This window comes from Silene latifolia, chromosome 3 (genome assembly GCF_048544455.1).
Source record: "Silene latifolia isolate original U9 population chromosome 3, ASM4854445v1, whole genome shotgun sequence".
NCBI classification, from domain to species: Eukaryota; Viridiplantae; Streptophyta; class Magnoliopsida; order Caryophyllales; family Caryophyllaceae; genus Silene; species Silene latifolia.
Window position 1 is genome coordinate 36954645 of NC_133528.1, and position 8546 is coordinate 36963190.

At 39.4% G+C, this 8546-nt stretch overlaps 1 non-coding gene across 1 annotated transcript; it reads right to left on the reverse strand.

Moving 5' to 3' along the window:
* Positions 1-6469: 6469 nt before the first annotated feature.
* LOC141650670 (small nucleolar RNA R71) lies at positions 6470-6576 on the reverse strand. Its single transcript, XR_012546689.1, has one exon. It is a non-coding gene; the product is annotated as a small nucleolar RNA R71 (small nucleolar RNA).
* Between the last annotated feature and the right edge of the window lie 1970 nt (positions 6577-8546).

Consider the following 8546-nt stretch of genomic DNA (forward strand, 5'->3'; position numbering starts at 1 on the left):
TCCCAGTCCGCGAAGTTTGATCCATCATTCTTCAGTCGAGTAGACTGATTCATCTGATTCATGAAGATCCGAAGCCAGGACTCACGGTCCAATGTGGCACTTGGCATTGGGTTATCAGTAGAACCAGCCATTTGTTATTTGCAGTTTAATAAAACGTGATCTACACTGAAAAAGAAAGAAAAACAAAACGAAATAAGCAACTCATCGAGGTGATTTAAGTCTATTTTAAAATTCATTTTAAACATGTAGACTCTCGCACTTGCATAATTGATCTCCCTCAAGAATGACACAAGTGATCCCAAGACTCAATTTCTGTAAATTGATAAGCCAACTGTTTAGCTAATTCTTCCGGAAGAACTCTTGGTCGATAGATTTCCGTAAATCCTATCTATAGTCCACCACATCACAGATCGCACGAGTGACCATAGTGTTGAGATAAAATAGGTCAATCGGTTCCAACTTACCCGACGTAGAAGGGGTCATATTATGCCTACCGACGAAGAAGGGACTCATTGGAGTTTGACCTATAAAGACCGTTCTCAATTTTTGTTTATACGAGGAAGATCCCATCAACTAAATTATAATTCATATTAAGTGAACGAATAACTAGCGTCTGCGTGAATGAATTAATTTGGGTGATGGCTTAAAAAACGTGTTGACATACGAATGTCAAAGAAAACTAACTCGTGACCTCTATATGTGTCAGTTTTCATGCAATTATTAGGTGGTTTGGTTTTTAGGCGGAATATGATGCATACTATCGTTACGATAAAATAAATAATTGAATGCAATACGTAAATAAAATTTCCTAGTGTGGCCTATCCTAATAAAAAGAACAAAATACAACTTTGGAATCCACCGTTGGACCCAAGAAGCTTGTCTTGTTGTTCCATCTTGATCCAGTTAGCGGGAGTGAGCGTCTGGTCTCCGTCTTTGGTCTTCTCAAAAATTACAATTAAATTACAAAATATAAACCTAATTACATTCTAATAAAAACTGTAATTACAAGTGAAAAATCCAAAACGGAGATACGAGATCTCAAAATACAACCAAGACCGTGTTCCATCATTACGGTAACACGTTCTACTAAGGCCACACTAAGTTTACAACCGATTGCAAAATTAAATACGTAATAAGAGGCATTCACAAGCATTCAAAATTAACGATAAATAAAAATGCATCAACTAAAAACAAATTCATTCGTGACATAATTCCGTAATTATGTTAAATTTATCCAAACCACCTTTTAATGATTAAAATTCATGTGATAAAACCGCTTCTATCATTTAATTTTAATCTAATACGATCCGATTACTTTAAATACGCTTTAAAATAACTTAATGGTACGCGTGTGAACCGTTTCACAATCATAGCGAGTGTACAATATCCGTATAATGTACATTTTGTAGCCAAAAGAAAATTTAAAGCAAAAAGAATAAATTTTCAAAGTCTGTCAAAAAGAAATCCCTCGATCCAGGGACACAGTGTGCTCGATCGAGGAACGAAAGGGCTCGATCGATGAAGCGCAAGTCGATCGAGAGGTGTGCTAATCGGGAAGTACTCGATCGACAAAACTGGTAGTCGATCGAGGACTTATGTCAAGACAATCTTGCTCGATCGAGTACGAGGACTTCTCGATCGAGCGGTGGGGTTTTAAACAGGGGTCGATCGAGTACAGCAAGGACTCGATCGAGTAAAAACATGTCAGAAAAACCATTCGATCGACTAAAAACATGCTCGATCGAGGGAAAAAGTTTCTGGAAAACATAAAACCCTCGTGAAAACATTTTGACAAAACAAAATCAATTGCAATTTTGATCAAAAACGCATCAAAAACAATTTAACAATTGACAAAACTTGACATGTTCTTTGTAATCTCCGTATAAAACAACAATATGCATAAAAACAAATCGAAAACAAGATGATAAAACCGTGTAAAACATGTCACGGTTTCAACAAGAACAAAAACCGAATCAGCCGTGTATACATGGCACGGAATTCGAGACAAAACAATCGTTTCAAAATCGGTTTTATGAAAAACACATGGAAAAATTTACGTGGCCTTGCTCTGATACCACTTGTGGGGTAATATCCGTATAAGACCCTCTAAATTTAGGACTATAACGTAAATTTAGCATGCGATTATCGTCATAAAACATAAATACAATAGAGACACGATAAGGAACAAGAATTAACCTCGGGTCCTTTATAGTGCGGCGTAAAGAACAGAAATCAAACGAGATTCCCTCCTAATTGTTGCACCCAAGACTTGTCCGAGATATGCCCTTGTGCTAGATGGTGTTCTCCGATTGCCTTGCAATATTGGGAGAACTTGTTGTGAGGTTTTCGAGATGTGAGATCTAGGTTTCAGAGAGAAAATTTCTCCAAAACCCTAGTTTTTACGTAAAATGAATTGTCTAGGTCACAAAAGGAGAGGAGCTCTCCTTTTGTGTGTTTTCCAAAACCGAGAGCCCTCATGGGGAAGTGGGCTTCCACTTCCTCTTACTTTTAGCTCGAGGTCCAGTTCGCCAAATGCTAAAATGTATATGACGGGTTTGTATTATAAACTGTCATCGGTTATCGGTTATTAATACATCGACTAATAACACGGATTAGTTGAAGTATTAATACATGTCCGACAAAGACAATATTGTATAATTAATATTCAATATACATTAATTAAATATAAATCGCTTATATTTAATTTTACGAATTAACTGGTTAATTCGCCTTAGCCCATGATATTTAATCCGTATCAAATATAATATCTCAACATCATATTTTGACTAATTATTAGTCAAGTAACTCGGACTAACTGGTTAGTCAAATTTGGCATCTACATGACTGTATTTTCATACTGTCACATCTCTCAAACGTATCCTATAGGTGTGACTTTTAGGGACCAGTTGATCACCGCCATCTGTATGACAATAACGTCAAACTTATCTAGCAAGCCAACCGTTATTGATAAACGTGGATCAACTGATAATAATACCAAAAGTATGCCCTTTGATCCTTTTAGAGGTTTATAAGTCCTTGCACTAACTGTTAAGGACACAAAACCCCAACACACCTCTACCTCCTTGTGCATCATATCATATAGGATAGTGGTAGCAGTTCTTTGGTAGGTTGCTCCGGCATTGATGAGGCCAAAGGGCATGACCGTGTAGCAATATGTACCCCACTGCGTAGTGAATGCTGTCTTGTGCATGTCTTCCTCAGCCATTTTAATCTGGTTGTACCCAGCATACCCGTCCATGAATGATAGGAGGGCAAGTTCGGCAGTATTGTCTACCAGAATGTCAACATATGGCAAAGGGAAGTCGTCCTTTAGACTCGCCTTGTTCAGATACCTGAAGTCGACGCAAACCCGAATTCTTCCGTCTTTCTTTGGTACGGGCACAATGTTGGCCACCCAATCAGAGTATTCAGACACTTTGATGAAACCAGCCTTGAACTGTTTATCTACTTCTTCCTTGATTTTCAGGGCCCACTCAGGAAGCATCCGGCATAGCTTCTGCTTCACGGGTTTAGCTCCGGGTCTAATGGGTATCCGGTGCTCTGCAATTTCTCTGTCAATCCCAGGCATATCTCCGTAAGACCAGGCGAACACGTCCTTGTATTCGTGGAGGAGGTCAATGAACTGTTGTCTTTCCGAGGGGTCCAGGGTTGTCCCTATCCTAAGTTCTTGAGGCGTGTTATCAGTTCCTACGTTAATAGGTTCGGTCTCCTCAATGATGGGGGTTCTGGTTTCCCGTTTGTCAAGTTCTTAGGCTAGGTGAGGTGGGTAGTCACTGAAGTCAAATTCCTCATAGTCATTCAGAATTGCATTGCAGTTAAAATGAGACGAGTCATAAGCAAACTAAGCGTTCATTAAGTTGACACGAGCGAAAAGCTCGGAAAGGACAGACATCTCGTGGTCAGTCAGAGGCGACACAACAGAGTAGGTATCCGCTGGAACAGGCTCCAGGTTGTCACCTTTCATGGGAGTGGGGGTGACCCTAGTAGACTCATGATGTGACCATAATTAGAGCATATTTAGCCCCGGAATTAGCGTTGTTCCCATGCTTTTTAGTGCATATTTGGGTCATTTATTGTCTTTAGTTCTTTGTTTTGCATATTCTTTGAGGTTTTGTGTCCTTGGTAGGAAAGGAGTGAAAACCTTGCATTTTCTTGGCAAAATGAGACTAAATTGATTGAATTCAATGACCAAGCATCAAGGAGAGACAAGATTAGAAGGCCTTTGTACATATTATAGTAGATGGGCAATGATGAGGAAAGATCCTTGCATCCCCAAGGAAATCCCCAAGGATTTTATGAAGAGGAAGGGAAGAAAAGAAGAAGAAACAAAGCTGAGCAGCAATCCGTGCGGATTGTGCTGAAGACGCCCGTCCTCCACCTTCACAATCCGTGCGTCTTCTCCCAAAGACGCCCGGGCAGCAGCTACCACAAGACGCCCGTCTTCTCCCAAAGATGCCCGGGCAGAGACACCTGAATCCGCACGTCCCGTGCCTAAGACGCACGGATTCCAAGGCAGCGCAAATTCGTTCGTCAAGCTTCAAAGAAAGATGCCCATCCTTCTAAAAATACCGGCGTTTCCTTAAGTAGGGACTTAATCGTCATTTAAGCTCTTAGTTAACCCTAATGCATCCACCTAATTTCCACTATAAATACCCCATTAGTCTAATTGGAAGAGCATGTTCTTCTTAGCAATCTTTAGTGTAGTTAATATCAATCAAATCTCTCTTTAGTTTTGTAATCAACAATTAATCAAGTTTTAATACAAGTTTTATTTCCTTAATCTCTCTTTTGTTCATCCTTTATTTTTGGTAATTGAAGATTATTTGGGTTATTATTGGGAGATTGACAACCTCTCAATCAAGCATCAAGTACTTCTTTTATTCTTGCTTTATTATTGGAATCATTAGTAGGTATAATTCACTTAATCCCTTTTTAATTATTGTTAATTACTTTCATTTATTCATCATGTTTCACTTTGTTGGTATGATTGACAACCTCGCTAGCATGTTCAACATGATAATGAGTGAGTAGTCACCTAGCTAGGGTTAATGGGTAATTAGGGGAAACCAACATGGGGAATGATTCATGCTTAAATTAATATGCTTAAATGGTTTATTTACTTTCTTGTTTTGATCTCAACTCATGCACATGTTATGTTTGATGAAATGCGAGCCTATGAATCCTTGCATTTTTTACCCATCACCTATCTTTTCAATGAGACTTATAAGACATAAACCAACTCGAGTCTCATTAGACCATGCATGTTGTTGAGTAGGGAAGATTAAGTCGACTTGTAGGTGTTGTACAATCTAATCGATTCGGCTCCGGGACTCAAACTTTCCTAGGATTGTAAGATATAACCCAACTCAATCCATCACAACAATAATTGCTTGCTTATAATTTGAGAACATGTTTGTATGATCAATTCCCATGATTCCCCTATGACCCCATGACACCTTAGTGCTTTTTATCAATTGTTTACAACCTATTTAATTCATCTTGCTTGTTTATTTTCATTGCTATTTAGTTTAGTGACCTTCTACATCAACCCAAATTGTGACACCCCTAAGACACCACTAGTTGCAATAGAAATCTCATCTCAATTCCCGTCCCTTGAGATCCGACCTTTACTTGCCTCTTTACTAATTGTAGAGTTGTTTGTGAAGTTATAAATTGTGTTTTGGTCTAGGTGCTTCCAATGACAATTGTTCCGAAAAATAGAATATAGCTCCGAATTCCGACCAAAAATGGCTTCGTTGCCGGGGACGGTGTTAACTTGACTTAGATTTTCTTATATTGTCATTAGTTGTGTCTTTCTTTGCCTTGGGGAAGTAAAACTCCTCAAGGTTTGTTCTAATTGTTTTTGAGTTGTTTGATATTTTGCATGTCTAGAAGGTCACAAGGTGATTTGTTACCTTTTGATCGTGAAATTGAAAGAACTTTGACAACTAATAGATGACTTGCTAGGAGAAATTTGAGAGGTATTGGTGAGGTTGTAGATATTCAACCAACTATTGAGTTCATCAACCCTTTTGCAAGAGAAGGTAAGGAGAACCCAACACAAAATCAACCCACAATGCCTAAGTTTTCATCACATTCTGTACCCATCGAGGAGAACCTACCCAATGGTACTCCCACACCACAACATCTAACCGGAAATTTTATTACCAAATCCGCATTTATCCAATTAGTCGAAAGAAGCCAATTTGCGGGGATGCCTAGTGAAGACCCTCATTCTCATATGGAAACCTTTTGTGACTATTGTGATGCGATTTCTCAAACCGGTGTAACTCAAGACCAAATTCGATGGGTCTTATTTCTTTTTTCTCTAATTGGCACCGCGAAACAATGGTTGAAAGGCCTTGATAAGGCTACTCTCGGAATTGATTCTTGGAAGAAGTTGGCTCTACCTTTCTACAAAAAGTTCTATCCACCGGAAAAGACTAACATGCTAAGGGCTCAAATTACGGGTTTTAAGCAAAGAGATGAAGAATCTTTGTATGAAGCTTGGGAGCGGTTCAAGGGAATTTGTCGCTCATGTCCTCACCATGGACTTAGTGAGTGGTTCTTGGTACAACAATTTTGGAACGGTCTATATGAAGATTCAAGGAACATTCTCAACATGGGATCAAATGGAATGTTCACCGAAGTTGATGACAATCAAACTTGGAACAAGATTGAGGAAATGGCGGTCCATAACTCACAATATAGTACACCTCGCAAGGCTACTAGAGGAGGAAAGCATGAAGTGGACTACATTACTCAATTGGGTGCTCAAGTTAGTGCTCACATTGACACAATTAATTTGAAGTTTGAAAAAGCTATGGCTAGACTTGAAGAAGCCTCAAAATCACCAAAGCATCATGTTAATGCCATGACGGCATCTTCATCAATCCCAAGTGGGGTATGTGAGAATTGTGGAACTTTGGGACATGACCAAAGTGAATGTAGGGGAACAAATGAACAAGTGAATGCTTTCCAAGCATACAAGAGTGGTACCCCTTATTCTAACTATTACAATGAAAACACCAAATTCCATCCAAATCGCTCGTACAAAAGCCAAAATGTTCAAAACCCTCAAACAACATACACCCCACCTCCCATGAGAAACCAAAATCAAAGACCCTTTTACAACCAAAACCAAGGTTACCAAAATCAAACTCCATAAAATCAACAAAATGACCAAGGTTTTGATGTTCAAAAAGCGGTCCTCCAAATGCAAAAGAATCAACAAGAATTTTTCACTCAAATGCAAAAAGATAGTCAAGCAAAGGAAATCACCATCAACAACATCCTAGCCCACACCAAAATGTTGGAAACCCAATTGACTCAACTAGCATCTTCAAGCTCACAAAGACAAAAGGGGCAATTACCACCTCAAAGTAATCCCCCAAGACATGAAACGGTTAGTGCCATTCACTTGAGAAGTGGTACAAGGTATGAAGCACCGAAGAAGCAAGTTGAGGATGAAGTTGTGAAAGCTAGTGACAAGGAAGAAATTGTGCAAAACTCCAAGGATGGAGAACCATCAAAAGAAGAAATTTCAAAGAAAAATGAAGACAAGTTCAAGGAGAAGGAGCCCATTGTGATTAGACTTCCTTTTCCAAGTCGTCAAGCCAAGCCCAAATTTGATGACCAACTTGGAAAATTTATGGAAATTGTGAAGAATTTGGAAGTCTCAATTCCTTTCACGGAATAAATCAATCACGTGCCGGCCTATGCAAAATACATGAAAGACATCCTCACAAAGAAGAAGTCGATTCGGAAGCTTGAGACTATCGCCTTCACTAAGGTAAGTAGTGCAATACTTCAAGGGAGTTCACCTCCAAAACTCAAGGATCCGGGAAGCTTCTCAATACCGTGTACCATTGGCGACACCACGATCAACAAAGCCTTATGTGATCTAGGGGCTAGTGTGAGTGTTATGCCGTACTCGGTGAGTAAAAGGTTGGGGATGGGAGAGCTTAAATGCACCAATATCACACTCCAAATGGCCGATAGATCAACGAATACACCATTAGGGATATGGGAAGATGTTCCCGTAAGAGTTGGGAAATTTTTCATCCCGGTGGACTTTGTCATTGTTGACATGGAAGAAGACTCCAACATTCCAATCATCCTAGGAAGACCTTTCTTACACACCGCGGGTGCGGTGATTGATGTGAAACATGGAAAGCTCACTCTAGAAGTGGGAGATGAGAGTATAACTTTTAATCTTGACAAGACTATGAGAGCTCCACGTTTGCATGAACCATGTTTTATGATTGATCATTATAGCCGGAAGGATGATAGGAAGAAGTCGGAACTCCAATGGAAGAAGAAAATTGAAGATGCTCCATTCAAAGAGCAAGTGAATTGTAACAAAGAGAGCTTGCAAAGCTCATCAAAGTCAAGCAAAGAAGAAGAGGATGGCCTCATTGGCCAAGACAAGAAATTTGGAGAGTTGTCTCTATCAACTCAAGAGATCTTTAGTGATCAAGTGGATGAAGTTTGTGGTCTTTGGGACGACGAGTTTGAAGGGATTT